The sequence below is a fragment of the Apaloderma vittatum genome, unplaced genomic scaffold (genome assembly GCF_000703405.1).
Source record: "Apaloderma vittatum isolate BGI_N311 unplaced genomic scaffold, ASM70340v1 scaffold24234, whole genome shotgun sequence".
NCBI lineage: Eukaryota > Metazoa > Chordata > Aves > Trogoniformes > Trogonidae > Apaloderma > Apaloderma vittatum.
In genome coordinates, this window is record NW_009712466.1 from 2,960 (window position 1) to 3,258 (window position 299).

The following is a 299-nucleotide window of genomic DNA, read 5'->3' on the forward strand; positions in this document are numbered from 1 at the left end:
AGTGTCCTCCAACAGCTCCCACATGTTGAAGATCCTCCTGTTGCCCCGAGCACCTCATGGCCAGAGCGGTTAAAATTCATCACTCATTTAAGCCCAGGAGCATTTTCAAGAGCCCAAATAATGCAAACAACTTGTCACTTTATTATAATCATTTCCAGCCGTACCGCCAAAGGCACATAACAGACTTCATTGGTACAAAAAAAAAAAAATCATTTTGCTGCAGGGTTGGGGTGGTTTTTTTGGTGGGGTTTTTTTTTTTTTTGGTATAGTTTTCCTTGGGTTTTTCTTTTGCAACACAG